Source organism: Suricata suricatta, chromosome 10 (assembly GCF_006229205.1).
Source record: "Suricata suricatta isolate VVHF042 chromosome 10, meerkat_22Aug2017_6uvM2_HiC, whole genome shotgun sequence".
Taxonomy (NCBI): Eukaryota; Metazoa; Chordata; class Mammalia; order Carnivora; family Herpestidae; genus Suricata; species Suricata suricatta.
Genome location: NC_043709.1, coordinates 119,584,990 through 119,592,601, shown reverse-complemented (window position 1 = coordinate 119,592,601; position 7,612 = coordinate 119,584,990).

The following is a 7,612-nucleotide window of genomic DNA, read 5'->3' as shown; positions in this document are numbered from 1 at the left end:
CAGCCGCAGAGCCTCGGACCCGGGCCGGCCGGGCCGGGCGCCGGGCTCCAGCCGCGCTGGGGGTGGAAGTGGTTCCTGGGCATTGTCTGCAGTTCTCCAGCCGCGTGGAGCGCGGGCTCAGGAGGGTTTGGCCAAGCCTGCCGAACGCCCGAAAATGCCGGGCCGGGAGGCTGGAGGGGGCTACGGGCCGAGCAGACCCCTAAGGGGAGCTCCAGACCCCTGCCTGCGCCTTCTTGCCTTTGTTTAAAAGCGGTCTCACTCCCTCTCTCTCCCCCACTCTTTCTTCCTTTCTCTCTCACGCGCGACCTCTCTCTCTCTCTCTTAGAAACCTGACATGGACGCAGAAGAAATCAGGGGAAAGGTTTTTGTGTGGGTGGGTGCGTGGGAGAAGGAAGAGGATTTCTTCTTTAGGATAAGACACTGTCTCCTTTTCCCATCTTCTCCAGTTTTCCTTCCAGTGAGTTGAGTCCCGGGAAGTGTATGGGCAAAACCAGGCAGGCGCTGGGGTCACTGGATTAACTTTGAGGCGAGGACCCCGGGGGTCCTGCAGGCCCGGAGAGGGCGGCCCGAGAGCGCCTCCCTGGGCTCGGCCCCGCGGCCTTCCCAGAACTGAAGACCCGGTGCATCCAGGGGAAAAGCAGCCGCGGCCTCGGAGCTCTGGCAGTGGCAGAGGGGAGAGAATTTCTCCGAGAGCCTACTTGGGGGCGGGGGGGAGGGCGGTGGAGGGACTGGGTTAGGTGGACTGTATGGTAGGGTGTGGACATTAGCAAATGCAAATCACAAGGAAATGTTGATTCCAGTCAGAAAAACCTATATCTTCCCTATCTTCCTGGCCTTCTAAGATGGCCCTCTGCTTGCGCACACTCGCTCTCTCACCAAATTAGCTATTACGTGAAATCCCCCTGGGTTTAAAGCACTTGTTTCGCGGATTCGCGTACAACCCATATTAACTATGCACTTTCTGCTATTCCTCTTGTGACTGTCCCTGTCTCTTCCTTCTTCGAGGAGCGTATGATGCATTTTATTTTAGCCCAATCGATGCGTGCAAATACTGGGATAACACAGCCCACACCTCTGCGAGGGAGGCTGTTTTCAAAATTGAGTTTAGGGATCAATACTAAGTCGAAAAGCTCCAAATTGCACGACTTCACCAAATTCAAGCCTTGGGGGCTCCCAAGCCCCTTTCCTGACTGATGAACGCACTGGTGGGCTGTAGCCATCTCTCCACCGTTCCTGCTTTCTCAAAACAGGATGTTTGCATGATGTGTATTTGGCTTTCCCTGAAGACCACTCCAGTGTGTTTGGAGAAACACGACCCCAAAACGTGCGGTGTTAAACCCCAAGTCAATGGCTTCATGTGGGGCTCCTCTCATACTGGCACTGCTGACCTCCATTTCTCTCCTTTTCTCTTCCTAGGACTTAACAGCAACACCTAAAATTGCCATAGTGGGTGCTCGGAAAACGTTCGCCCAGTTGAAAAAGTGTTTTACTGGTCGGGAGCAGCCTTCTCCTGGACCAGTTTGACTCCCACGACTTCTTCGCCCAGAGCCGAGCTGTACCGCGCCGCGAGCTCTCTATTCTTCTGCGGCTGCTGCCATGGCTGCGGGGCTGACTGGTGTCTAACTGGGGGAAGGGCAGTGGTTGTCCCCTTGCAAGGGACGTGAAGGCCAGAGAGGTGGAGGGACAAAGATTTCGAAAAAGAATTAGGAGAGCATGCTGCCAGCAGATGTGTGTGTGTGTGTGTGTGTGTGTGTGTGTGTATCCCAGTAGTGTGAAAATAACATCTACAGGAGAAATAGACCAAGTTCTTAGGATGCTAGGGTATCCCCTATTCCTTAGCTGCTTCCTTTACTTGAGAGACTAGAGCAAGACCGAAGGAGGTGGAGAGAGAGTGGCAGGCAGCCTAGAGGCTCTCCAGTAAGATCCTGTTATTCAACTAATCAGTGCCATCAATATGTTTGTGTTTGACCCTTTTGGTTGGAAGAGGCTTAGAATCAATAGATTTAGACCCTAAACTATCGCCAGTCAAGCAGAGAGCAACTGCTCACAGGTCTGCAAAGGCCCACCCTGGCCAGGATGCTCCGAAAGAAGCGGAGAGAAACCGAAGGGAAATTTGAGTGGCTGCCTACCCTCATCCCCAAGCCATCAAAACAAACAAACAAACAAACAAACAAACAAACTCCAGTCTCCTGGAGGCTGGGCTATTGGGGAAGCACATGCTGGGCAGCAAAAGGTTGGAATATAATTTCCATTGTTAGGCTGGTCCTCTTTCAAACCAGTTTAGGTTAGCTCCAGGACCAGCACAATACTCATGATAAGTGAGGAGCAATAGAGAGGAAAAACAGTACAGAAGAGAGACTGCACTAAGGTTAGGCAGCCTTTCCTGTGAAAGTTAGAAAGAGACACAAACACGTTAGAGATCTTGAGGCTACCACTCGGTCAGTAGGCAAGGGTTTCTGTCTCTGAAATGACTGGAAGGACCTAGATTCTTGGGTCTCCCAGGAATAAAGGCACATTTTTACATTCATTTTCCCTCATGTCTCTCTCACCTTCTCTCTTTTTCCCTCCTGTTCAAATGAATACCCTGATTGTCGCTGGGGCAAATGTGGAAAATTAGTTTTCGACCTCTACATCAGACCCCAATGTGCAGACCAGTAGATGGTAAGCGTTCAAATGCCCGGAGATTATAGCCATTCAATGTAAAACCTGTGTGATGCAGTCGAAATGGCCAGGACCAGGTTTATTTACCTTTTCCCTTTATCTTCTCTTTTTTCCTCTTCTCCCACCTTCTCAGCTTTCCCTTTTCTTCCCCATCTCCTACCTAACCTTTGCGTCCAATAGTCAGCAATCCTTTCTCCAGAGGTGGAAAGAGGGTAAGATCTGGGCTTATACCAACGCTGATAGGCGCAGTGTGAGCGCCTGCAGTGACCCCGAGCCTCCTGGCGGGGGTGAGAGGCCAGGGGTGTCCCAGCCTCTCGCCCTGCATGTGCTGAGCTATCCCTGTTAGGCTATAAAAAATAGAGTGTATCTTGACTCCATAAACACATGGCTATGGTTCTAACAGAGTACATTGCCCGATGCAAATGCAGAGATGCTTTTAATTTTGTTCCAAGTATTACACATCATGTGGCAAACTGGTCTTCAGAAAGTCAATTTTTGGTATTTTCTGTTAATGATAAAGACTTTTCAGATGAACCACCTTAAACATATAGATTGAGAATGAAAAGGGTGTAGGTCGCTACCACCACTGTGTTCCTTATCTGAATTTTAAAAAAGAGGTAGTACTTTTTACCCCCTTCTAAATAAGAAACATTCCTAAGTGGAAGAGCTTGGTTAACATATGGATTGTTCTGTTGTTTTGCGGCTCATAGAATTTTAAGAAAATAAAATATTTAAATCTTTGTGGTTTTTAAAAACCCTTTTACACCTTTATGTATTGTAAATTAGGAAATTGGTTACACACGCCTGCCATCTTCTATAGAAAAATGACCTCAGAAACATGTTTTACCTAAAACATCAAAATTTCATATCATCTTCTACAATTTCAGCCTGCTGCTTGTAGTTTAATGCCACTATCAAATAGGAAGAAAATAGAACTTGCTTTGTATTAATTACATGAGAGGGAAATATAACTAATTTGTAGATTTAGGGAGGTTGCCAGCACTTCTAGTATCTTGTCCTTTGTATCAATCTCTAGCTGGTTTATCTGAATAGGATCAGACTCTACGTAACAATGTGGACTGCCTATAATATGCTGACACAATGCAAGATTTCTAGATGAACTGAAGGATCCTGACTGTGGATTTCCCACGTCTTACTGTTTTGAACCAATACTTCAGCGTATACCCCAAAGTTGGTTTCAAATGTGATTCTCCTTCAAGAAAAAAAGTGCAGAAATGATTAAGGAAAAAAAAAACACCCCACAGGAAATCTTTTATAAATAGTGTTGGGGCCATTGATCCCCGTTACCTGCTATAATGTGAATGGAATCATTATGGCTGTTCCATTGACACACTTTCTTCATTCAGGATTCTGGCCAAAGGAATAGCGTGTCAACGTGTAAAATTCCAGCCAAAGATAAGCCATTACAATGGAAATCGCGATGTGCAAAGTCTCATTGAAGCCAATGAAATTGAGTGTAATATCCATACTGCATTCTCATCTGCTTGTCCCCGGATTTAGTATGCGGCTCTGCATTGAAATGAGATTATGCATATAAAATGCCAATATAGAATACAATGCCCAATAAAACATTAGAAAAGCAACTTACCGCCCATATACATGGGCTTTACTTAAATTTGAACTTCATGTGCAAAATAAAGCACAGCACCCTTGGAACGCTAAATCTACAAAATGTCCACACTCTGGTTTTTCATGCTTCTTTCTGCATGTGATTTTCCCCCACACCCCCTCCTATCCAAACACAATTCTTTTAAGGGCACTCTTCAAATCATCTAACAATTCCCAAAGGGTATTCCAGGAGTCTCTTAAAGTGTCTTTCTAAATTAAAAGCCCCCAAACAATTTAAGTGCATTTTTGAACCAAAAATATCAGAAAGTATTTGGACTTGCAAACCTATGGGTTTTTGCAAGAAGAAAGGGACCAAAGAGAAAACGCCCCCCTCAGTGGATTACAAGGTTAGGGGACAGGTCACTAGGAAAGGGAAATAAAACTGAATGTTAGGTTGGGCTTGTAAATTATGCACCTTTCAGGGAAAGCGGTTTTAAGGTCTCTTCACTCAAGGGTGTGTTTTTTTTTTTTTTTTCCCTCATCCATTTTGCTATTAATTCTTAACTCTTGGTAGGCAGCTCTTTAATGAGGCTGTTTGTGGCAGGTTAATTTTCTCCAATCTACTGAGCTCCTCATTTTCCCTTTTAAGTGCAGTGCTGCCTAGAGCTTTCAGCACTGTCCATGCCAGAAGACAAAATACACGTGAAGTCGCAGGGCTGGGCTGAGAAATAAAGAAGTTACGTGGACAGAAAACCAGAGGGCCTGGACAGATTGGAGTAGGAGGGTAGTAACTGGCTGAGTTGAGGGCGTGAGGGAGAGGGAATCCGGTCTTAGGAGAGCAATGACCCTGGGAGTGTAATATATTAAATATTGCAGCGATCGATTTCAATACCCCCAAGTGGACACGGGAATAAAAATTCACCAACAAGCCCCAGTGATTAGGAATGCTTTGTTGCGAAGGAGGGGGGAAATGTGATTTTTCCTTCAGATCCTTTTTGTTCAGGTTAGAAGAGGCCTAGGCAATCCAAGCCTAAGCCTGGACTCTCAGTTTGGGATATAGCTCTGAAGGTTAGTCATAACTCAGTGGTGCTTCTGCATGGTGAAAAGATGGGCCTTTGTACTGAGGGGGATTAAATATCAACCACAATTATGGCTGGTCACTCTAGGAGCCTTGCTCCCAAGTCAGAGAGGAGCACGTCTTGGAAGGGCTGCCCCTGCGCTGTGTATCAGTCTTTGTTTCAGCTCTGGGACAAAGCAGTTGCTTTTGCACAGTTCTTCTTTCATTAAAATCCAGGGGAAAATGCACAATATGGTTTACAGAAGGTTGATTCACAATAGCAGGACGTAAAACAGTCTTTGGTGCTATGGGGGGGAGAGAAATATTTTTGAAATGTCATTCCTTGGTTGAAAGTATGCAACTGTCATGTGTACATGCACAAATACCCACTACTACACATGATTTCGTTGCTGATTTCAGAATTGGGTGGGATTTTCTGTTCTTCCCCCCCTCCCCCAAACCTAGCTCTTTGACAGTCATGCTATGAACTGTGTGTCTCTCAGTCCAGGAATCTGCTTAGGGATTTGGGGCAGTCACTGCGGAGGCTGCTTGGAGAGGGGAGGGGGATTGTTTTCAGTCACAGCCTAATGGGCCAGGCCTGGGCTCTTCACACTGGGGATACCGAGTCTGCTGCTGGGGACACGCTGCTGGATGCCTGCTGCCCTCCTCCTCCAGTGTGGTCGCCACAAATCTGGGAAAGAAATGCAGCATCATACAAAGGATTTCTTTAATGAGGATGAGTTCCTCAGAGTGACTGGGGGCTGTGGCTGCTGCTCAGACCTCTCTTTCGCTCTGCCAGATCTTCCCCTACCCATCGTATCCTTCCTTATATACTAGCCTGGGGTTGGAAAGGGCATTTCCCCACCCCCACCCCCACCTCTGCTGATAACCCCGAGGCTGATTTCTACTTTACTCCGGTGTCTGAGTGAGGATGGACTGGAAGGTCTGAGGGGGAAGCTCAGAGTCAGGCAAAAGTAAACATATGTGTATTTATCTCCAGTGCCCCTCCGCTCTCTGCCATCAGTCTTCTAGTCTTCGATCCTAGTTATCACTTATCACTTATCCAAGCTGCCACTTGGAGCAGGGTCCTAGGGACTAGCTATGTCTGCATGAAGATCTTACCAGGGAATGTTCAAGGCAGGAGAAGGAACCCTAAGCCTCCCCATCTCCTCTGACTCTAATTCGGGCGACCTGGGTACAGTTAAGGCCGAGGCTGGTCGGGCACAGAGAACTTGGGCTCCTGCAGCTTGAAACTCCTAGGCTCTCTGTGGAATGGTGACTGGCTACCGGGAGGCCACTCTGCCTTATAAAGTTGTTTATCCCCCCTAAACCTACATGGCTCCTTGCTCTCTTCAGGTTGGGGAGAGAGGTAGGTCCAGGAGCCAAAGATCACTCAAAAAAGTTACTTGGAGGAGTTAGAGCTATTGAAACCAGTTATCTGTCTTCTTGAGTGTGGGAAAGACTGGGTGGGGGGATGGGATTTGGACAAGAAGGGTATTGCTCGATTTCGCTCTGGTCCCCCTTTGGCTTTTTATTCTTCATGCTGCGTCTCCCTGAATGTTGGTCTTCTCCTTCTTCTGCTTCTCCTTGTCTTTCCCCTCAAGTCAGGTCAGGAAGAGCAAGCAGGTTGGACGCACCCGTGGACTTACACCATGAGGGACAAGCCCAAATGCAGCCTGGCTGTGTCTGGGCAGGTGGTTCAGAGCAGAGATTCTTGTGTGACTGAGGGGTAATTTGGAGAGAAGGAATCTCCTGGGGGTGGGGGTGGGGGTGGGGAGCTGCTGGTGGGAGGGGGGGACTCTGTCTCAGGTCACTGAGAAGCGGGTTCTGCATCCAGAGCCTAAGCTCTGGGATCCCGAGGGCCTGCCTCGCTGCGGAGTACCTGTTGCCTGAAGCTGCCTGGGAGGGAGCACTGGGGCCCCTGCCCTATTGTGAGTCCTGGGGGTTAGGTCCGGCTTCCCCCGGGGCCGCTGGATTCACCTGTCACTACGCTCACTGCCCAGGGACCCTGACAAACCTGCACAATGTGGGCCTGAAAAAGGGCGCTTAAGGTTCACTGATCTGTGTGTAGAACTTTGCAAAACTGCAAATAAGCGAGAAATTTTGTCTATTCTTGTGGAGGGAAATACAAGTTTGCACTTAACATGGGAGCCTGAGAAAAAGAGGGGGGAAAGCCCTTCTCCTGGCCAACAGCCCCACTGTAATCTCCAGAACAATTTCATTTCCTCTGCGGCACCCCGGCTACCCTAGCCGAGGCCTCGGAAAGGTCAGGGAAGAGCTGGAGCTGGAGGGCGGGGGTGGGGAAGGAAAGCGGTGGCCAGGCCC